Here is a 22812-nt window from a genome sequence, read left to right as displayed (position 1 = left end):
TAGTCAGCATTAGTTACAAAGGAGCTCCCTGGAATTCCTGGGCAGATGACAACAAGGGGAAGAGCCTCTGTCCACCCTGAAGGGGCCCAGAGGGCTGACCTTGACTGGGGCCCACTAGAGCTGTAGGGTGAAGGCACAGGGCAAGCCACTGTCAAAAGGAAATACTCAGGTTCAGCTCCTGGGCCCCCAAGCTGTCGTCATGACTGCATGCAGGATTCCAAGCAGGTTCCTGACCAGGGTCAGGAGCTGGTAGACTAGAGCTTGGATGTAACCCATAAGTCCTTCGACATGAACAGCCCTACCATTTGGAAGGGTGCCAGTGGCACCCTTCACCAGCAACTGACAACCTTCGGCAGGCTACATCCCAGGGAGCTCTAGAATCCTGCCCCAGCCCTGATGCATGGCGGTGTAGAGTTGCCACCCAACTCCAAACCCTTTGGACTGCTGCCCCTATAAAGAAGACTCTTCCTCTTTGGAATCCCAAAGAGGATTGGTGGATAAATGGAGCCCACCAATGGGGCATGGTGCAAAATCCTGCTTAGGATAGAAAAAAAAAAAAGAGTTACCTATTTCCTTCCAGTGCCCACTGCTTGGGAGTTCCCTCAATCTAATCCAGTTTCCATCCCTGAGACCCAAGGTGAGAAAGTCCTGAAGTCTGTGAAGGGTCCTGGTTTTCTAAAGTCCAAATTGGTAACAATGATCTCAAAACACACAGGGCTCTCAAGCTGGCTTCTGAAGAACCCCGATGTCCTATTACCACAATCACTGCCCTTGAGCAGGCTCTTCTCTGCTGTGGCCTAGCATGGGGCAAGGCTCCTTCCATATAAATGTTTGTGTACAGATTAGACAACTGAGGCCATTAAACTCACCCAAGGTCACACCTGAGGTCTTCACACACACACACACACACACACACACACACAAGGAAATGCTCAGATTTGAATGTGTGGGAGCTGTACTTAAGACTGTCACATGTGCTCAGGTGGTGTGAATGGCTCATCCCCCTAGGACACCACCCACACCTGGCCCTTGGCTCTCTCCAAATCCAAAGCCTAGGTGGTGACTGGCTAACAGACAACTCAGATGTGGCTCTGGATGTAAACTGCTAACCAGTGCCATCAGGGGCCAAGCCCCATCTCACACAGAGGCCATGGCCACCAAATGTCAACCAAGTAGGCAGAAAGATGCAATGCAACACCAGAGACTCAACTTGCCTTTGTAATACTGATATGACAGGACGATTCTAAGCACTTGCTGTGTGATAATGACCTCTGCTCAGCAATTCCTAACCCTGCAAGACAGGGTTTAATAGGACTTGAAGGTAAAATAAACAGAGGCTCACAGGAGCTACCCAGCTAAGTGGCTGCCTCCAGAAGCTGGGTGCTGCTTCTCTGTTCTGCAGAGTCGGTACCTGGCTCAGGTGAGAGGGTGATGGCCAGCACACGCTTCCTCAGGTGCTGTGCTCTGCTCGTGAAGCTCGCCTCTCTGCCCCCTGCCACTCCTCTCGTCCTACCCCACTTCTCTGTGGTCTCCTCTTCCTCTCCTCTCTGCACCACTGTACCAGGTAAGTGTGCAGCCCACCGCTGTGGTCCCTGACCAATCCCCACTGCCTGGCAACTAATGTTTCCAGTGAATGAATGACTGTCACTGAAGGAAGGAGTAAGAAAGGAATCCTACACTTCCCAGAAAGTCCATTCTCCAGGACTCTGCACTATATCCCACACCCTGCCATTCTACCTGACCCATTTGGCTTTGCAGGCAACACAGGGTGAATTCCCACTGTGTTGTAAGAACATAGGGAAGTGTTCCAAACATGGCTTCCTAAGCTATCTTGTTTCCAAATGTCCCCTGATGGTGCCAGCTTCTCCTTCCTTCCAGCAGTAACTATTATCCCTCACCCCAGCAATGTACAGAATAGCAAGTGGATCCAGGACACCTGTCGAGAGGGCCTCAGAGTCATGGAAAGAGAACAACTGTGAAGACACCACTCAAATCCATCCCTTCTTGCCTCCCAAAAGTCCCTTCAAGAAACCCTGCCAACTTCCCACATCTCTCTAACACAGGGTAAAATATGCCCAAGAAGAGACGACCTATGTCCCTCATCCCTTGCAGCTGAATGACCAAGGTGGTTCTCTGGGTACCACTTGCAGCTGAGGTTCAGTGACACCCACTGCATGTTCTACCTGAGCTGCCCTTCACCTTCCAGACCCACCAGTTCAGGTGAAAAAGCAATGTGAGCCCTTTTGACAAGAATCTAAACACTTATTTTCAGAGAAACCCACAGGCAGGCACCCTGTTCTCCCTAACTCACCAAGGGCAACAGTCAGGCCTGGGGAAGAAAAACAGTTTAACTGGCCTCCCAAAGGGGCCCTAGCTGCTCTCTGTCGCCCTCTCAGTGGAAATCTCACTCCAAGAAGGTAGACACAGCAGACGAGAGGGAGCCTTAAGGCCCTTATGTGACCTCTCCTAGGCAGTCTCACCTCAGATGACATAAAAAGTGAGCGACTTTGACCACAGGAGGGAGCAGTGGGGCTAGGGCACTTCTTCCCCACAGGTGGCTGGCCTGTCCACTGTCCACCCTGCGGAGTGGACTCTTCTGTTTTCCTGGCATGGGTCACTTTAAGACTTGGAGCTCGTCCTTCAGTGGAGGACTATCATGTTGTCAGGAGACCCTCTGGACTACAGCCCACTGCAACACCTGCAGGGCAGGAGGAGGAGCTGCCCTAAGGCCTCCCTGGGACAGACCTGAGACCCAGTGCTATGTGGGTAGTGCCTGACCTGCTCTCAGACCCAAGTGACACCACACCTGAGGGAATGGCAGGGAGCTGGAGCTGTTCCCACCTCCTCTGCACACCTGTGAACCCCACACACAAAGCAGGGCAGACCCCCGCTTCTCACACAGCAAGGTACATAGAAGACCACTGTCACAATTCTGTCTCTCGGGGTTGGGACCCCCAAGTCCTACTCTGCTCCAAGGGGTGCTGAGGCCCCAGTGAGTGTAACCAGGGTGTTGTCTGCATTCCCTACCTGTTTCTAGAATTAACATTTCTGAGAAAGGACTTTTGAATATGTGCACAACAAAGAGGTGACCACTGCTGGAGGAGATAACATATATTTACCTTGATTACATGACACAGACATGTTACAAAATACCACCTGGTACCCCACAAATATATACCGTTTTTAAATATCAGTTAAAATTTTTAAATGAAAGATAAAGTGTAACCTTCATATAAAAAAGAACAATTCTAAAGTTCACAAGACCACATCTCAACAACATCTAGATGCAGTGTTACACTCCTGTCATCCCAGCTATGCGGGAGGCTAAGATCAGGAGGGTCACTGTTCTAGGCCAGCCCAGGCCAAAAAAAAGTTCACAAGAACCCAACTTAATGGAAAAAGCTGGGTATGGCAGTACCTGACATCCCAGGGATGGTAGGAAGTATAAAGCCGGAGGATTGTATTCCAGGATGGCCCAGGTATGAAGTGAGATCTTATCTCAAAAATAACCAGAGAAAAAAGGACTAGCTAGAGGCTTGGTTCAAGTGATAGAGTACTTGGCAAATGTGGGGCCCTGAATTCAAATCCTGGTACCACCAAAAAAATGAAACAGACTGAATGGAATGGGAACCACTAAGGATATCATAAAGTTAACTCATGTAAGTGCAATGAAATACCAATACAACTAACATCAAGGAGGCTGAGATGACATGGTACTGCCTGAGGTCCACTTCTTTCTTTAATCAGATGATCAACCAATCCAAAGGAATAAAAGCTACCCCCAGGCTTGTGGAAGATTAATCTGCAAGGCAGCTCATCTGCCTTCAAACTAGAATAGCAAGGCAGAGTTAAAAACAGGCTGGACATGGAGAATGCTTACTTTGCCCTATCTCCTTCAAACCTTAGCAGCACCTTTTGAGTGGTGAGCAGGATGCTCTCAGGGACAGGAGGCTCACACAGTCTGCAAGCCTATAAACTGCCCTTCTGGAGGCGGGTGGAATGTCCATCCCTCTGGGCTGCACTCACAGGCTCCCCTAGCCTTGTGACCCTCCTACAGTCTACAGAAGCTGCTTCTTCTAGTCCACACACCCTAAACATAGAAGTCTAGGAACTCCCACTCCTACAGCCCCTTAGTCCCAAAGAACTGTGACATACAGGAAGAAAAGGAAGCCTAGAAGGGTTTTAGTCACTGCATGAGCTCCATGTGGCCCAAGGCTGCTTCTCCACAGAGATGAGAGGCCCCACCATGAGGGCCCCACCCAGACTGCGCCCCACGTACAGTACAGGGCCTCCAGATACTTTTTGTGCAGAGGGTCAAAGCACAGCAGCAGCCACAAGCAATAGGTAAACAGAAGGGAACGCAGGCCACAGCAACAAAGACAGCCAGGCCAGGCCGCACTTTGCTGTTTCTTACGCAAACACACATTCTGTCCTGAACTGTGTGTACACCTTCGCACACATGAACACACAGTGACAAGAAACACCCTCTCCAACCTACACCTCAGGTTTGGTTGCGAAACAGTGGGCTGCAAACTGGGGAGCTATGGGGCTTTCCAATTCTGGAAGAGGAACTGGGACGGACGGACACACACACACACACACGTTTCTGAAAGTAAGCTGGGGAGAAGTGAAAGAGACCTAAGGAAAACAAGGTGAAAGTCAGCCCCAGTGTCAATGTGCCTGACACATTACTCACACAACTGGAATACCAAGAGCTGAGGGGAAGCAACCCAACCCACAGGCAGGATAGCAACTGTGGGTGCCACTCCTCAGAAAAGAGTCAGTCCACTCAATACTGAGTCTGTATTCAAAGGGTGGAGTTTTGCTCTGTGCTCTAAAACCATCAAGACTTCATAGCAGTCTGCTGTTTGCTTTCTTGATCTAAAGAGAACATGACTATTCCTCATGACATCTGAGCAGAAGGGACAGCCAGAGGCCAATCTCCCCCAGGCTTTGGTAACAAGCATTTATCATTACCATTCCCTCTACATAGGTGTTCTCATAAAACACTTCAAACACAGTTTGTTCAAGGCTGGTGTGCATGGGGTTTCACTGGGTTCTCTCCTGTTCCATGCAGTGGGAACCCCACCCTCACAAATTTGGTCTCTTATGGAAACAAGGAGAAAGGGCTACCTGTAGGGGAAAGAGTCATCCAAAATGCAATGAGGTATCCAGGAGGTTGGCATCATGTGGACTTGGGGGATTTCTGGAAGAAACAAATTTCCTACTGTAGAACACACAGGATGCATGCTCCCCATGTCATCACTTTGAGCAAGTCCCATGCACGCAGAACCTCAGGCACCTCAACACTCTTCGAAAAAAGGCAGGGAAGGAAGGAAGGGAGACAAAGAAATCGTGTAAAAGGAGGCAAAGGGAACAGAAGGAGACAAGGACATTTAGGGTCTGCCCTCCAGTCAGGCAAGCTCATCTGGAGACTGCTCACCTGTGTATTAATAGATTTGCACAGCAACAGAGTTTTCACCTGTGATAGGGTGAAAATTTGACCTCACAAGCCTTGTCTTCTCACTCACCTTTGTTTAATGTTCCTGGGGTGGCTTATGGAAAATGCTACAAGAATGTGACTTGTTTCCTGATTATTTTACAGATATGTGCAGACAACCGGGACCAAGAGTCTCAAAGGGAGCCCAGGCACAGCCTCTTGGGCTCAATTGGAAAACCATTCAAAAAGTCAGTGTGAGTGACACAATAATGCCTGGCGTTTTATTCAGGTGTTAGGAGAAAAAAAACAAAAAAGAAGAAAAAACTTACTGTAAGATTTCTTAAACCCATTGAGAATCCCAAAAAAGAAAGACTACAACTGGAAGTAACAACACAGCCGAGCCACCTGTGCTGCCTCTGTGAACCCTCCTCTCTTCTGGGGGTAGAAAGCATCTCTCCACAGTAGGCTCCTACACCACCATCCTGAAAGGGAATGTTTACCTATTAAAGGGTCAAGGGCTCCCAATCTCTGTGGCAAAATGTTTTCTGTCTCAAGTGGTTCACCTCTGTGCAGCTTTGTACCAGTGCCACAGGCCCATGTGGGCAGGAGGTAAGAACACGGGCTGCCCTTCCACACACTGCTTGGCTTTCTTTAACCTTCTTTTAATCTATTATAAGATTTACAGTAGCATCTAGATAACATCTTTTCATTTTGTTGGTGAGATGAAGTTAAAGACCACAGACAAAATTGGTAGTCAAGCAAGAGCACCCTGAGGGCTGGAGGTGTGGCTCAGTGGTAGAGCACTGGCATGCATGAGATCCTGGGTCCACCCTCAGTACCACCAAAAAAAAAACACATTGAAAGGCCAACCATTCCTAGGTTACACCCACCCTGAGTCATTCACAGGTTCTATCTAACTCAAAGACTGGTGAAGTGACAGCTGCCATCACTGCTCCCATACCTCTCCTTGCCCTCACTCTCCACTGTCACCATCAGCTGCTAAAGAACTGGAATCCTGGGTGGAAACCAGAGTCATCTTGGACAGGCCCCAGCCGAGCTTCCTAGTAGAGCACTGTGACAGACGTGCGGGTGCCAGACCTGGCTCTGGAACCATAATTCCTCCTCTTAATAAGAGTGCCAGGAACCAACAGGATTCAACCCGGCTAATTTAAAGCCAGGCTACTTCTAGCCTACAACCTCTGCTTTTCTTGACCCCTCTGCCTCTCAAAAAGACTTCTATACCTTTTTCTTTTTGTGAGATAACCAAATCCAGGGGCAGGTGGCTGAAGGGCTGAGTACTGGACAAGGGTCCTACAGTCCCACCATTGGCTCAGATGAGAGGTATCAAACTCATGATGGCAGGAAATAAATTGAGTTCTGACAGAACAGCCCAGATTGGCTTTTCTTATTTTGGTGACAGCTCACATGTTCCTGAGACCCCTTCCCTCAAAGACAGACAGTTACAGTCCAGTGAGGAAAGTACATGGCAGAGCTGGGCACAAGTGAGAACTGGCTTGCTCCCTACAGAAGGCAAGCCTGGGCCAAATCTTGAAGAATGAGGTGGGAATGGCCAGCAATCTTAGGGAACTAGAAGGGAGACAGAGGGCAGCCATCCAGCAGGAATGTTCACCCACAGTCTTCAGGGAAGAAACTCACTTGGTAGAAAGTAGTGTTCCTAAACCTTTTGCTCAGTATTCCTCCAACAAGCCTTTCCAGATTTCTTAACCACTCCCCCACACCGAAATTCAAATAGCACCTATGGATGTCCTGAGGTTCTTTGGCAGCAATGAACCATTGTAATACCTAAAACTCCTCTGCCTCCTACCTAAGAATCAAGTTTTACCTCTTTGGGGGATGGAGAATGGCTGGTTGGGGTTGTGGGGTGGGGGGAGGTGATGACAGCAGCCAGAGTTGTGGGTACATGCCCACCATCTATGGCTATCCCATCTTCCAGGCTGGGGGTGCCCCCCTCTGAGCCCATCCATGTTGGGACCCTCCCTCACTTCATGCCTGACAATCAATCATCCAAGTGCCCAGCAAGTGCCACCCAACACGGGGAAATTCCATAGATAGCTATGCATGTCAAAGGTCATCCCAGGCTTCAGAAAACTGAGTTCTCCATCCATGGGGAAACACATCCCACAGGGCCACAGGAAGAGTGTCAGGTGAGACAGGAAAGGTGACTAAGCCTGGCGCAAGCACACTGGCTGCATGGAGGAAGACAGGAAGCCGGTGGAAGGAGCCGAGGGGAGAACTCTCCACTGTCAGGGTCACACATGTTGTGTGACACACACCTCAACAGCTAAATGGCCAATGTCCTCAGGAAGCAAATGGCTTCCAAAGTCAGATCAAGGTGACTACATCGGACCATGTATTAGAAGCAGAAAGCTCCATCTACCCATTCCTCTCCTTCCTTCTTATAGGGACAAAAATCCCAGACAGGTTCCAGCTCAGTCTAGAATTCCTCCAAGTAGACCTGGAACTGAGGTTTCCTAGTTGCCCTTCAGGATGGCAGCTAGGATGGATGTACTGTTCTCAGACCTTACAGTCTTCTTTTTTTCTTTTTTGGTTTGAATTGTGCCTCATAGCTGCTAGGCAGGTGCTCTACCACTTGAGCCACTCCACCAGCACTTCTGAGCCTGTGTTGGGTATTTTTGAGATAGGGTCTCACTTTTTACTCAGAGTTGGCCTTGGACCTTGATCCTCCATATCTCTGCCTCCGGAGAAGCTAGGATTACAGGAGCCACCAATGACCAGCCACACCTCACAGTCTTGCAGTGAATGTCCCTTCCTTTCAATGGCCAGGTTGTATGTCCACATCCAGGCTGTGTGGTTGAATCAGGATGCACTTCACTGACAGCATCTTTGAATATTTGAACTATTTTCAACAGAAGAAGCAAGTGACAGCCAAAATAATTTTAACTAACACCACTGTTATTAACTAGTTTGAGCCGGGGTGATGTCATGCCAAATGGCTCTGGGAGTGTCCACACCACAGACACATGGTGTCATATTTCCCTAACAGATCATGATGGAAAGAGCCAACAGGTGTTCACAGGGTAAGAAAGGGCAGGTTTAGCAAACAGGCCAACTGCAGTACACGGGGCGCAAGGCACATATGCCCAAAGGCCCACTTATCACATTAGAATATTCAGTCAAGCCAAACTTCAAAACAGAGCCATTAAAAACTTCCACCCACAGCATACTGGACCACTGAGAAACTGCAGTGTGACACTAGATCAGCTGAATCAGGAGACAACACGGCTCTGAAATCTGAGACAAAAGTGCCCCAAAGTCAACATTCCAGGAGGAAGGCAGATCTTCCCATTTTCCATAGACTGGAAATTCAAGTTTGAAAGCCTGTGGGAGAGTCTTGCCAAAGGGCTTCCTAGGATAAGGAAGACCATCAGGCTCAGGAGTATCTACAATGGGAGGAGCTCAAGTCCAGGACACAGTGTAGCGCCCCGGGTGTGCACAGACATGGACAGGTCTACTGCTTCACACACAGCAAACAGGGGGAGGGCTCATGAGGTCCACCTGCCCGGATCCACCCAAGGACACTTTCCAGCAGTAAGGAAGGTGCTCCCAGCCTCTGCATGGGGTGGATCACACACTCACCCCAAAGGGGCTGGTCAGATCTCAAAGTACCTTCCCCTTCTAACTGACTAACAGAAACTGAACACAGACAACCTCTGTAGGAAGGGGAATGGTCACACCTGAGGGAACTCGGTACCTCACCAGCCATGCCAGGTGGCCAAGTCCTTGGTGGATCTTGTATTTTCCACAAAGGCAAGCCATGCAGCCTGCTGTGTGTGTGCCTGCTGGCTCTATTTCATCCTGCCCACTGCCTAATCCTCCTGCATGGACCCCTGGGTAGGAGCAGATCCCTTCCCAAAAACCAGTGCAAGTCACATCTGTGTGACTTGTCACCACTCACAAATAAAATGCCCTTCTAGTACCTAAGCACCTTTAAGATGAGCCTTATGAAGCTGACCCCATCAAACATGCTACCTGGGGGGTTGGGGGGAGACAACTGACAGCCAGCACTGCAGGAATGGGGCAGGACCAGACCCAGCCCAATAGGGGTCATGAGGGTGCCGTGGGCAGCACACACAAGAACATTCCTATCTCAGCTGAGCACCGGTGGTGCACACCTATAATCCTAGCTACTCAGGAGACAGAGTTCAGGAGGATCTCAGTTCAAAGTCAGTCCCAGGCAAATAGTTCAAGAGACCCTATCTCAAAAATATCCAACATAAAAAAGGGTTGGTGGAGTGGCTCAAGTGGTAAAGTACTTACCTAGTAAGCAAAAGGTCCAGAGTTCAAATCCCAATACCACCCAAAAAAAAAAAAATCTTCCTATCTCAGCAAGTCTGTGGCCAGATGTCATATGAGAATCATCCCATGATTCCCTTATGAGTCCATACTACCACTGGACACCCCAAAGGCCACCTACTAGTCCAAGGGCAGGCTCAGACAGCCTCTCTCCTACACTGCCACAGGCTGGAACTCCCAGGCTGCTCTGTGACTAAAGAAGCAGGCTCCAAACAGGCCCTAGCCCACAGAGTAGGGCTCTGGGACTCACAGTGATTCCAAAGAGATACAGCCTGACACACAGCTCGAGGCCAAGTGTTCCTTCTCTGTCATCAGGCCCCTGGGATACAACTGAAAGCCAGAGTGAGCCCAAAAAATACATCCAGGAGCCTAGGGCCATCCTGTGTGGCCTCTGGATGCTGATATGTCTTAGTCTCCTGGCTAAGACTCAGTAGGTTCTTCCCTTGAACAGTGACATAGATCAGCCAAATTCCAGACCCAGATCCAACATCCTCCTAGCCCACAGGCTTACAGGAAAGATGCCTAACAGTGGTGAAGCAACACTTTCTATCCTGAGAAATGGCTCCACTTCAGCCGCAGGCAACCTTGTATCATAAGAAATGGTTACAACTCAAGTGTGGGCAACCTTGTATCCTGAGCGATGGCTACACCTCAGCTGTAGGCATTTCTCTCTGAAGCTTCCACAGGCAGCTCCCTGGTCCCATCAAGTCCCATCAGAACCTGCATGAAACACTGTTTTGACAAGTGGCCTTTCAGTAAGTGCCCCCCTCCCCCAACACAGCCTCCTTTCTGCAGGGATGTGGTGGCCAGTGGCTACTCAGCACTCAACACGGGCAGGGCCACACAGGGCCCAGGATCACTATGGGTAAACTGGCCCAACAGGCCCAGCCCTTGGTAAACAGGAAGTCCAGTGAACAGCAAGGCCTCCTTTGGAATCTCTGCAAACCCAGAAGATTAAGGGCAAACCTCACTGCACTCTGACCCTCCACTTTGGTGCCCAGGTGAAAATGAGATCAAGAGTTTTTTTTAATAAGCCACTGGGGCCATTACTGGGGCAACTGGAGGTAGGGAGAGTAAATAAGAGCAGGGCAGAGAGAGCAGCAAGGGTTGTTGTCCCAGGCCCTGCTTGCAGTGTGAAGCCGAAGGTGATGGTGCCCACAGGCTCAGCAAGAGGCTCAGTGAACACATGCACCACACGCAGAGTGACGGCACAGGTGGAACAGCCTCAAAGAATACCACTTTCTCCTTAAGATCTTACTGAAAAAAATTCTCAGAGCACATTTTAAATGACTTCAAATGTGGACATGCCTTTTTAAAAATCTGAATGGATACACTGAACTCATGCATCAGTAACAGGTGGCTAAGGAGGGCTTGCTTGCAGGCTTAGTTTTTCCCGGCATTGTTTGGGTTTTTAATACTGAGTGCATATTATCAGGAAGAACAGAGGCTTATTTTTCAGCAGTGGAGGCAGAGAGCTGATGAGCTCTTTGATCTGCTGTGGATGATACTGCCTGAAACTGCAGGCGAAGGCCAGCTCATAGGCAACTTCCTTTTCATCCAAGGACTCCCTTCCACTGGTCCACACAAGGACGGGCTCCCTGAAGGCCAAGGCCAAGACTTCAGCTGTGGCCCTGGAGCTCAGTCTGGGTCTCTGCTTGCTGGCTTCAAACACCCAACACCAGGCTCTGAAAACTGGCCCCACAGGGACCTGTGCAGTCTGAACTACACTTTGCTCCCTGGGTCCTGCTCTGAAGTCCTGCTGCTGTTGTAAATGAAAGGGAAGGCTACAAAGTAGGCACATACTCCTAGCTTTCAGAGCTACCACCCTGTTCTACAAAGAATATCAACTTCATTCCTGGAATGCAAGTTAGGTCCTATCCACTCACAATGTCAGATATTTTCCAGAAAAATTTAGAAAAGCAGCAATTACAAATAAGACAGAACCATACCAGTGGTCATACTGTGCAATTCAAAAACCAGAATACTACATAGTAGTGAAAATGAATGAACCATAAGTACTACACTCATTATCATGAATAAATATCCAAAGTTATGTTTAGCCAATAAAGTGAGTCACAAAATGACACACAGGTAAATTATATTTATGTAAGGCTTACAAAAACAGGCAAAACTGAGCAGTGCATATTTTAGGCAAAAATACTAAGTGGGAAAAACTGAACTCCAGGGTAGGAAGGTGGGGATTCCATCTCTTCTCTTGGTCCCATTTCGAACTCAAGTTGGAAGACGCAAGTCTGGCCTCAAAACAGAGATAAAATCATCACTGGTCAGTGGTGGTGAGGGAAGGGGGAACAGTGATCCAAAGGAACTAGAACAGCTAAGAAAGCTGTTAACTGGTGGTCTGAGCTTTGAAATACAGACAATTAATTTAAGAGGACATTGGAGAAATAGAGCACATCACAGATTCTGTGGTAATGAGACCCCCAACAAAACATTCCAGGGGCTTTTATTTTGTGACTTACTCTTGTGTTAAAGAAGTAGATGCAGTTCTACCACACAAGGTTGATGGATGCATAGTGGAACAGAGAGCTGCTTCTAGAGAGGATCCTGCAAAAGCCTGCCGACCATTTAACAATGAACATTTTTGTTGGTGGTATCAAAGAAGATACAGAAGAATTTGAGAGACTACTTTGAAAACTATGGCAAGACTGAAGTCATAAAAGTTACAGAAGACAGGCAGAGTGGAAAAATGAGAGGATTTGCTTTTATAACTTTTGATGATCATGATATAGCTGATAAAATTGTTCAGAATTCCATACTATTTTTTTTTTGGTAGTACTGAGGTTTGAACTCAGGGCCTCAGGCTTGCTAGACAGGCACTCTGCCACTTGAGCCACACCACCAGCCCCAGAAATACCACACTGTTAATGGGTATAATTGTGAAGTAGAAAAGCCCCTTTCTAAGCAAGAGATGCAGTCTGCTGGATCAGAAGAGGTCATGGACGTGGACTTGGACATGGACCTGGCAACTTTATGGGCCATGGAGGAAACCTGGGAGGTGGCAGAGGTAATTTTGACCATGGGGGAATCTTTGGTGGAAGAGGAGGTTATGGTGGTGGCAGCAGAGGTAGTTATGGAGGAAGTGATGGTGAAACTATGACAGTGGTCCTGGTTAAAGCAGCATAGTAGAGAACGCTATGGTGGTGGTGGACTAGGATATGGGAACCAAGGTGGTGAATGTGGTGGTGGAGGTGGTGGTGGTGGTGGTGAATAAAGTGGTTACAATGAAGAAGGAAAGTTTGGTGGTGGTAACTATGGCAATTGTGGGAACTGTAATGACTTTGGAAATTAAAGTGGACAACAGCAGTCAAATTACGGACCAATGAAAGTTCTGGTGAAAGAAGATCTGACAGTCCCTATGGTGGTGGTTATGGATCTGGTGAACAAAGTGGTGGATATGGTAGCAGAAAATTTTTTAAATAGCAGAAAAAGAGTTCTTAGTAGAAGACAGAGCAAAAAGCTGTCATGAAAGCAGCAGGTTACTTTGAGACAGTAGTCCCAAACCCATTAGAGAAGCTGTAGAAATCTGGCACAGAAGATCAATGCTCCATAGTCAAACCGTCCTGCAGCTTATGCAGACAATCCTTCTTGTTCAGGACTGGCACAGCCACAGCCTCCAGCTTGCAATAGTGCAGCTGTTGCCTAATGCAACATAGTATCAACTAGATGGGCATTCCACAGCCTTTTACCTAATGTAGTTTTGTCCTTTCCCTTTTCTTTTCAACACATCAGGGGTATCTCCCTGTAAACTGTGGTAGTGGTACAGGAATAAAAAAGAAATTTAAAAAAAAAAAAGGAGTAAGAAGGTGGCTGCCTCCAGTGCAGGGTGGGGAGGAGGCAAATTCCATGAAGAAGAGGCTCGTGTGTCTTCGGCTGGGTGGTGGCAAGGCAGGCTCTGCTGCTCATCCTCGTACGTGAGGACTGATGCAAGACCATCGGCTGCTACTAGCAGAATTAGTGTGCTTCACTATTGTAGAGAAGGAGACACATGCTTACGTCAAAATAGAACATTTCTGGGATATTTCAAGGAAAACCACTACTTATTACTTTCGATGTTTACTCTTTTTTTTTTTTTACTCTAAGCAAATATAAGCTTTACTTAAATAAATAGCTTTTGTGCCTGTGTTAACATACTCTGTTCCTGCAGCTGGCCGACCCCGTGAAGAACCACGTCCCTCCAAACCTGTAACTTCTGTACCCCACGCCCTGAAAATACCAGAATCTGTATGTTCCTCCCTGAGTTCCTCCCGCCTTGCTCTGAACCCTGCTGGGCTGCGGAGTGAGGTGGAGAAATATATGCCTCCTCAGATGGTCTGGCATCCTCATTGCTTCTCACCCTCCGTATCAGTCTGCACGTCCCAGTCCTACCTCAACTCAGCCAAGACTTGTGCACCATCACCTCCCAGGCCCTGCAGGGAGAGTTTCTCCCCTCCAGGAAGGCATGAGCAGAGTTGTCTCGGCATCTTTAAAAGCATGCTTTCTCTTGGGTTTCTGACAGATAGCCAAGCTCTTTTCTTTTTGGCCTCCAGGATCGATGCTCAATCCTTGACAAGAAAGACAACACAGATTGAGTGGATGGACATGCCCCACCTGCTGGCACATCCACGTCCCCCACCTGGCTCCTGTGCTTCTGAGGACCTGGAGGGAGAGAGCAGAGTGATCTGGTGGGCCAATACTCCTGTCAGTCTGAACAGAGACTGGGGTGGACACCAGACACCAGTGCCAGAGGCTTCTTCGTCTGGACGAAAAGGACTTAATTTCCTTTGTCAAAACTCTAGTGGAAAATAAATCCCTCCCTGCCAGGTGGTGGTCACTTCCAGTCATATCTACTCTGTCACTCTTGTCCCAGGCACTGCCAGCAGAATTCACTCCCCAGAACCTGGAAGCCCTTCTTCAAGCATTTTTCATGTGAGGCTCTCCTCAGGTGGCAAAATCAGGCATAGTTTAAAAATAGCAAGTATTCATTGCCTATGTCCAGCAGCTCAAGAGGCACAACCTCACCTGAGTCTCCTTCCTCCTACCCTCCTACCTTACGAGAGGAACATGGGGGGAAAAGGAAAATTGTCAAAGTAGACCCAATACGAAAAACAACTGCTCACCACGAAGGAGGCCACACAGCATCCTAGAAAAGACCAGAACTGGAAGGCAAGTGACCAGCACTGGTGTACTAATCGAGCCAGGAGTCCTCCCCAGGGAGCCCTGGATGGAGATAAGACCGTGCAGCCATCCCCATCCCTTCAGAAGGGAGGGGGGTTTAATCAGAAAGCTCCACACACTGTCCCTGCTCTCGGCCCTTGACTGTGTCTGTTAAACAGAGACAATCCAAGGCCTCCTAGAGCTCCGCCACAGAGGAAGTGCTGCTAGTGCACACTCCCTGCGGAGGCTGCACAAACAGCAGTGAAAATGTAGTGGACGGTCCACCCACCACCACACCATGTGCTGCAGCTCCACTCAGAGGCTTTCAGACCCGCGCGATCACCACTTACATTAGGAAAGAGCTGGCACTGGGTCTCTGCTTTCTGAAACTTTGTAAAAACATGGTTGCCACTCTGCTGTGAACAGAATGGAGAGAAATTCTCACTTTAAAAAGTAGTAAATGAGACATGACCAAGTTTTTCTCTCTACTTCCCACCAGGAAAAAAAAAATAGTTTTCAAATGCTATAATAAAGTAATAACAGGTTGAAAAAACATTTCCACTTATCTGAAAAAAAACACTTTTTAAAGTAATAGTAGTTTTAAACTATCTCTCGTGTTATTTTTCCCTTTGAGTAACCTGACTCCCACACCGGGGTTCCGAGTTCTGGACTGGAATACTAACTGGAGCCCTGGGCAACACACATCACAAAGATCCTCAGCAAGGAGTGCCCATCAAAAGGCATGGCTGTTTGGTGAGGTGAGGAAGGAGGCCTGGAGGTTGACTCTGGATGGAAAAGGGAGGCATCCCATAGGAAGAAGGACCACCAGGGGACATCTGCTCCATGGCCTCAACCTCAACGAGAAGGTACAGCAGAGAACTGTCCAGAGAATAGGAGCCCTAGGCTTAAACCTTTGTACACAAACGTGTACAAGATGTGCAGCAAAGCACAGCTTGTGAGAGAGATGGTAAGGCAAGGACATGCTTGCAATTAGAATACAGTTCAAAGGACCCGTGCTGGGATAATCCCACACAGCAATAAGATGTTCTTTTTCCCTCCAGACCCCCAGAGAGGCTGAGAGTGGTGGCTCAAGCCCATAATCCGAGCTACTTGGAAGGTGGAGATCAGGAGGATCACAGAGGCCAGCCCAGGCAAAAAGTTTGTGAGACCCCCATCTCAACCAATATCTGGGCAAGGTGGTACACACCTGACATCCCAGCCACACGGAGAAACACAAATAGGAGGATTTAGTCCAGGCTGGTCTGGGCATGAAGGGAGACATCTTAAAAATAACCAATGCAAAAAGGGCTGAAGGCCATGCGTCAACTGGTAGAGCGCCTGCCTAGCAAGGATGAAGCCCTGAGTTGAATCCTCAGTACCAGCAGAGACACACTGTGTCTCAGTCAGGAACAAATCTTGTCCCTGATAGGAAATTCTACACTGTCAGTCGGTGACACCAAATCTCTACAACCATACACACTCAAAAGGCTCCACAGACGCCTTCAGCCCTATGTTCTTCTCAACATCACCAAGTAGACCAGAGTTAGTAGGGAATTCTGGGAGAGAGGTAAAGGCTCAGATTTCACTTCTACCTCAAACTGTCAGTTCCAGAAAATATGAACTGAGAGCTGAGAGCTAATTTGGTGTGGCTGCTATGGAACTGTAGAAAGACTGTAGCCTGATAGTCAGGGGAAAGCACGCCCACCTTTCTGAGGACAGAGACAAAATTTTAAATGTAGCTGAGTCAACTTAACATTGCACAAACAAATGAAGGGCAAGAGAGAAGAAAAACAGAAAACACGGTAAGCACCAGCAATGAGTCCTCCAGACCAGTCAGTCACCTTAGTCAGTGGCTGGATTCAGAGCTCCATCATTCGGGCCCATTAGCTCCTACAGGCTTGGCGGTATTGAACTTAGTAGTAGTAAGAGAACTGAACTAGTTGTTTTTACATGAAGAGTGAAGGCACTGAGACTTCTGTGGCAGCAACAGGGAAGCAGGACACAAGCAAGCATGCAGGAACTACAGTGCTGCCCCTCGCACGACCCCATGGCCAGGGCCCAACCTGTCCTTGCCGCTCCTCAGCCTGCAGGACCCCACATCATCCTCTCCCTCACGTCCACATGCTTATTCAAGTCCTCTGTCTGTACTCCTCCTTCTGCCTGGAAGCTGCAGACACCGGTGGGCTTCACAGCCCCCTCTCCAGGCCTGCAGTCTGACATCACATAGGAGTCACCAAACAGGGGGCACTCATACATGAGGAAGAATAAACGAGCAGAGGGACAGATGCACAGAGAGATGGGGGACTAGCTCCGCGCCACCTGCTTGCTGTCGCTGAAGTCTGTCATATGGATAGACTAGATAGGAGACAGGAAACAGCAGAACAAGAAGGAAGTCACTGGATGCTCAAAAGATGACACCTGAACAGTAGCCAGCCACACATGCAGACGTCTCAGGGAAATGCTCCCATCACACACACACACACACACACACACACACACACACACACACACACACACACACACACACACACACACGGTCTGGGGTATGAGAGCCACACAGAAGGCAGACACCCCAGCCCCCAGCCCCCCACAGGGGACTAAACAATTAACTGCCATGGGAAACTTAACAGCTGATCTGCCTTGAACAATTATTAGGATTTCAGCAATGGAAATGGAAATTATTCTGGTTGAGTAAAAAAACGTCAAAGCAAGGGGAAATGAAACACAATGTAGAAATGTCAGCTTTAAAAGGTGAGGCTTAGTCAGGGCACAGCGAGTGGCAGAGATGGAAGCAAAGGCCACCGAGTCATGCAAGACAAAGCAGAAGGCCACCACGGCCAAACCTCAAGGGCCAGACCTGCCTGGGTTTTGGACTCCAAATACATACCTCCCACTATCAGAAGGTTCTGGAAAGAGACCACTGTCTGCCTTTTGGGATATGCAGACGCTCTCCGAGCCTACTGTATGTCACACATGCACTTATTAGGCATGAAAATACAAGTTTTGTTCAAGGCAGCAGAAAGGCTTTTCTCTAGAAAATGAAAGTGAGTGCTGGAGCAGCAAAGAGCATGAAAGGGCTCGGCTCCGAGGCGACGCCGCCTTGCACAGCCCGGCCAGCCCCCGGGTCTTTGAGGAAACCTTTCGCCCCTACGCCATTCCTTACTACCCGCCGTGCAGAACAGAGAGAGGGAGGATAAAGAGGACAGGGACTTCATTTCATGTGTTTTTTTACATCCAAAATACTATCCTAAGATCAATTCCTCCTGTGCCTCAATGGGGGGAACGGCAGTGAAGTTCTAATTTCATTTAGTAGTAACTGACATAATGAGGGTCAGGCGCCAGCGACCTGCACACCCTCTTCAATAAACTTGTCATCACACACAGTACTTCATTTTCTTGAACTCAGTTCTCCCTGGAAGTCCGCATGCACACATGCACACGTTGAAAAGCTGGTGGAGATGAAACACCAGGCAGGTGGTGGACGGCCGGAGGCCCCTCTTCAGCCTCTCTCTCCTGCCAAGGGCAGAAGAGACCTAGGCAGACCTTCAGCCATGGGAGGTGGGGGGATACACTCTGCATTTGGCCCACACCATGGTAAAAAACTGTCCCCTTGATGGCAGAGCCTTCTCCTCCACCTCCAGATGTTCCTGCTTGAGTAGGAGGGTGAAGGGAAAGGGGCAAAAGGCATTTGCAGAAAAACACATTCCAAGATTGCCACCTAGAGCTGCCCTTTACTTCCACTGTCACTCACTTGCATTCCACCAGACTGTGATGGAGAAAATGTCAAAACTACGGCTGAGAGTTCCTACAGGGGATTTCAAAGACAGAAAGAAGAATGAGGCTACAATTTAAAAAAAAAGCCCTGGCCACTGGAAAGGCAAGATGACTAGCCAGGCATGGTGGTGCACACCTGTTGATCCAGCACTTGGGAGGCAGAGGCAGGAGGGTGGACTTTGTTTGAGGTCAGCCTGAGCTAGAGTGAGAAGAGGCTGCTAGCATTCCCTGGGCAGTTACTGTGCAGCTTCAAGCACTCATCAAAAAAAGGTAACCAACCTTGAAGCTAAAATGGGTTATGGCATCAAAAGTTATCAACCCAAATACAAACCACCAAAACCTGCTGGACCTAGCAACAGCAAGCGGTCAGGCACAGGACACAGGCACTGTGTTATATTTTAGAGACACTGTTTAACCAAGTGAGCCCTCAGGTGGACGCTGCTCTGAAACAGTGGAAATGTCTTGGCAAACACCAATTATCATCATAGCAACCCCCTGTTATCAAGCCCTTATAATACCTTGGTAATGTGGCAGCAAGCACTGTACTTACTTCCCACAGTGTGCATGTTGCCTGTCCCATTTTGCAAAGGAGAAAACGGAGCATCTATTAAGCCTTTGCCCAAACCACCCAAGGCCAGTGACAGAGCTGGAATCTGTACTCACCACACTGCTTCTCACCAGGAGACAGAAAACCCTGCAGTCCACAGGAATGCTACGGCATCGGGTAGAAAGCTTAGGCCCCCACCGAGTGCTGCAGAAATGCTGGTTAGGCTTTTCCCGTGCATCCCAGAGTACATCCTCCACCGCCCCCCCTTACCCCCCACCGCCACACACCCCACCCCCAGGAAGTTCTTTGCATAAAAAACTGGTTTGTTTCAGCACATAAGCAGCCAAAATCAACACAGTTTAAGCAACAACAGTTTGCCCAGCCCAAACCAACCAAATCATCACAACCCCAGCCCCCAAAGGGTACTTCCAGCACAGAGCGGTCAGTCAGGGGTCCAGCCCTGTGAGTGAGCCGAGGAGTGATCAAGGGGACAGTACCAATGACAGTTCATCACAGGTGAGAAATGCCAACACCAACTTCTTGCTGGTCTTCTTCTGCCCATTTTCTAAGCACTCCTTTTCATTAGGGCAAAACAACAGAAGCACAAAGACCAAAGAAATATAACGACGCCCAGCTGAAGATTTTCACAACTGGAACCAGAAGCTTGCCACATGTTTCATCTCAGCCCAAGTGTAATTCCACTCGACATCCTGAGCAAAATCTTTGTTTTGATCCTTAGCACAAAATGCCACCTAGTTTCTAATTATCTGACATGCTTCTAGACAAACGGTAATTATAATACAGTAAACTAATGACGAATGATGTACACATTTCCCTAAAACCATTCTCCACTTGTCTGATCCAGAAAAATTAGTCATTAAGCTTTCTTACATAATTTCCTATTAAAATCCGCTTGATTTCCTAGCTGCCACAAACATTTGGATCTTCATTAAATCTAAAAAGTGAATGTCAAAACCTCTTTCATCGAGAACATGGCTGGCTGTGGTTTTTAGTGAACTTGACCACTTCTGCTTTTTAAAAGACTTCTAGACTGAAAAAAAAAATTTTTTTCCCTTAAAACACAAGCATCTGCAGCAGGACTGACACTCCCTATCCTGCATGATCACCATTCACTCTACTTATCCTGCTGAAATATGTACAGCTGTGGCTTGTTGGCTTTTTGTGTTGCTTTGTTTTGTTTTGTTTTAATTTCTAAGGATCAATAGTATCTTATTGATAATTGCTGATTGATTTTTACCTTCCAATAATACCATAACTAGTCTGAGGAACCACTAACAGCATCAGGCCAACAATAGAAAAACATGTTTGCTAACTTACAAATGTGACATCAATGCCTGTGAAGGAGACTACAGCGCTCGCCATTCTGAGATCACACAGGCGCTCACAGCCTGTGCTGTGCACAGGGACAAAGGGGAAGCAGGGACAGGGGCTCTTGATTTTTCTTTCCTCCCTTAAAACATTAACTTTTATTCATTTTTACTTACAGCATTCAAAGAACTGAACAAATTAGGATGAGTCAGTCTATACACCCATATGATTAAATATCATGCAGCCAAAAAAAAACTTAAAAGAGTGGGGATGAAAAGTTGAAGACATAGGAAAACATCACTATAACAATGATTATGTAGGAAAAAAAATCTGAAAAAAATCAAAACCATTGTATATGAGACAGTCTCAACCCCATAAAACACGAAGGTAACAGAAAACACTCTCAACAGAAAAAGCACCTGCCTACAGATGAAATATGTAAGTGACTATTTTATTCTTCCTACAGAAGAATTTTCTATTACACCATGTAATACACATTGATAATCAAGAAGAGGTAACTTCAAACTGGGCACTGGTGGCTCAAGCCTGTAATCTAACTACGCAGGAGGTGAAGATTGGGAGAACTGAGGTTCCAGACCATCACTGGGCAAAAAGTCAGTAAGGCCCCATCTCAACAGTTGGGTGCAGTGGTAGGCACCTGTCATCCCAACTAAACAAGAGACAGAGATTGCAGTTCCAGGCAGGGAGGTGTATGTGTGGAGTTGGGGAAGGGGGATGATTGATGAGACCCTAATCTCAACAGAAAACACAGAGCATAATAGTAGGTGCCTGTCATCCCAGCTACTGCAGAAAACATAAAATAGGAAGCTCACAGTCTGGCTGACCTGAGCAAAAAGCAAGACACTGTATCTCAAAATTAACCAGAGTGGCTCAAGCAGTAGAGCACCTGCCTACCAAGTGTGAAGCCCTGAGTTCAAACCTTAATACTGCAATGAGAGAGAGAGAGAGAGAGAGAGAGAGAGAGAGAGATGAATTCATTCCCTGCAAATTTTACTTTTTCGGATCAACTCTACCTATTTGCCCATATTCTTTTTCCTTCTTAAAACGCTACAATTTAGACAAGCATCTGCCACATGTCCCTTCTGGCCAGAGGCAATCATTACTCAGAGTGGGGCTCCTGCTTGCAGCGTGGAAGCAAAGCTATCAGAGAACAGGAGTCATCTAATTCCCTCGTCTCACTGTGTATGCTGCATGAACAAGGACACATGTGTGAATCCCTAGTGAGCTTTGAGGCACAAAGTGACAGGAGATGAGGAAGAGCTATGGTCAAACTGTGAGCTATGGGACTTAGGAAGACCATTTGAGAGGTGAAGACAGCCAGCCACAAGGGAGGCAGATACGTGAGTTTTGGGGGCTGGGAACACTGTAGAAAGGAGAGCCAGACCTCACCATGCACAGGAGTCAGGAGCAAGGCTGGCAGCAAAGAGCCAGCAGTGCCGGTGGCTCTCGCCTGTAATCCTAGCTACTCAGGAGGCAGAGATCAGAAGGATCGTGGTTCAAAGCCAGCCCAGGCAAACAGTTTGAGAGACCCTATATCAAAAAAGGGCTGGTGGAGTGGCACAAGGTGTAGGACTTGACTTCAAACCCCAGTACCACAAAAGGGGAGTGGAGGACAGGGCAGCAGCACCATGAAGCTTAAGACAAAGCCCTGCCTACAGGGCAAAAGGAGACCTTCCACTAGGGAAGTCCTCCTCCTGTGCTGAACCAGCTGTGTGCATACCTGCATCCACAGATCTGTGCTAAATCCCAAGCCAGTATTCAGCTAACTAGCTTTTGTTACAAGTACTGGGTGTCAAACTCAAAAGGCTTCACACTTGCTAGGCAGGCACTCTACTGCTCAGCTACGTACTCTGCAAACTGAGGTGAGAGTCTGTGGAGACCACCAGTGCCCCAAGTTCACTGGAATCCCCCTGCCTCTTGCCCCAAGGTACATGTTCTCTGCCTCCCACAGTGAGAAGAGTCAGTCCTCATGAGAACAGACTACAGGGACTGAAGTGGGCAGAAGCACAGCACCTCCCAAAGATCATGTCCTAATCCCCAGATCCTGTGTTGCCTGGCATGGAGAAGGCTGCTTTGTAGATGAGATGTGGTCAAGGGTTTTCAGACAGAAGATCCTGGTGAGGAATCCAGGAGCCAAGGTAGCCTCTGGAAGCTGGAAAAGGCAAGACTCTTCCCTAGAGCCCCAGAAATGAGCACAGTCCTGCCAACTCCT

The 22812-nt window shown here is 48.1% G+C and overlaps 1 protein-coding gene and 1 pseudogene across 6 annotated transcripts in view; one reads left to right on the top strand and one right to left on the bottom strand.

Annotated features, from left to right (window-relative positions):
• The window catches only part of Agap1 (ArfGAP with GTPase domain, ankyrin repeat and PH domain 1), a 497350-nt gene that overhangs the window by 440497 nt on the left and 34041 nt on the right, over nt 1-22812 (bottom strand). The window lies entirely within an intron of this gene.
• On the top strand, nt 12193-13332 carry LOC109675893 (heterogeneous nuclear ribonucleoproteins A2/B1-like; annotated as a pseudogene).

Source organism: Castor canadensis, chromosome 4, assembly GCF_047511655.1.
Source record: "Castor canadensis chromosome 4, mCasCan1.hap1v2, whole genome shotgun sequence".
In the NCBI taxonomy this organism is placed as follows: Eukaryota; Metazoa; Chordata; class Mammalia; order Rodentia; family Castoridae; genus Castor; species Castor canadensis.
The sequence above is the reverse complement of the archived record's forward strand: the minus strand, read 5'-3'. Positions and strand labels throughout refer to the sequence as shown.